Source organism: Chrysochloris asiatica, unplaced genomic scaffold, assembly GCF_000296735.1.
Source record: "Chrysochloris asiatica unplaced genomic scaffold, ChrAsi1.0 scaffold00416, whole genome shotgun sequence".
Classification (NCBI taxonomy): domain Eukaryota; kingdom Metazoa; phylum Chordata; class Mammalia; order Afrosoricida; family Chrysochloridae; genus Chrysochloris; species Chrysochloris asiatica.
Genome location: NW_006408934.1, coordinates 1,387,224 through 1,388,544, shown reverse-complemented (window position 1 = coordinate 1,388,544; position 1,321 = coordinate 1,387,224).

Here is a 1,321-nt window from a genome sequence, read left to right as displayed (position 1 = left end):
ATTCACTGTCCAGCTTTCACATCCATATGAGGTTATTGAAAACACAGTGGGCTGGGTCAGGCGCACCTTAGTCCTCAAGCTGACATCTCTGCTCTTCAATACTTTAAAAAGTTCCTGTGTAGCAGATTTGCCCAAGGCAATATGTCGTCTGATCTCTTGACCTCACAATAGTATAACAAATTATTCTGCATGTGTCACATAGAAAATTAAAAATATAAGGAAAAATGATGTTACCTAAGATGCTGAGTTTGGAGTCCTGGTGTGCCACTGTGGGTTAATGCGCTAGACTGCAAAGCTGTTTGAACTGCAAGGTAGACAGTTCAAGCTTACCAGTTGCTCCTCAGAAACCCTATACAGGGTCGCTATGGGTTGGAACCGACTTGATGGCACTTAACAACAACACCAAGATGCTGAATTTCTCCTATTAATAAGAGCTATCTATTTTCTTCAATATCTATTTCATTTTTGATGTTCAAAAAATAAATCATGATATATTAAGAAAAAAACTATTCTCTATCATCTGTGAGCATCATACATGTAACTACACAGCAGCTAAAAATATTAATTTACTTCAGCACCAGAATGGCTTACTGCCCACCAAAACACAAAGCAATGTAATAAAAGGAAATAAACTCTCTGATTTACTAAACTGGAAGAAATGTAAGGAACATTGAAAAGCACCTGGGGATTTTATGTGCTAACATCCAGCAGGAGAAATAAAACTGTGAAAATGACAAAGTAAAGCCAGGATCAATCACTATGAGTTTTTGATTGTCTTTTGAAAACTTAGTACATTTCTCTGTAGGAGACAGTACAAAAAAGAAAACATAACAAAATAGGAAATTGCTCATTGTCTCTCTTCTTAATTCTCTATTATATCACTTTTTCCTTTTTGGTAAGATTCTAATGCTTTAGCTTTACATACTGGGCCTCTTCTCTCAGGGTCTCTAGCTTTCCTGACTGGCTTCAACTCTGGTCACATTCTTAACTTTCACCTGCTGTCACTCTCTTCATCAGTGAACTCAACTTTCTTTGGATACTTGATAGCTTATGCTGATTATGCCTCTGTGCTTTTCTTTAGGCAACTCTACTCTTTCTGGACGTTTCATCCTCCCCTACCTCCTTTCATTAACTTCTACTTGAAAGTATTGCTTAACCCCCAGTTTTAATTATATTCCTCTCTTCTGTGCTCCCTTATTCCCTTAAGCATAACATTTCCCCTGGCAGTTATCATATTCTAATAAAAATCAATTTTATCAATTATATTCTATTATAATTTAAGGTCTTTGGAATAACAGAATGTATATATATATATATATAT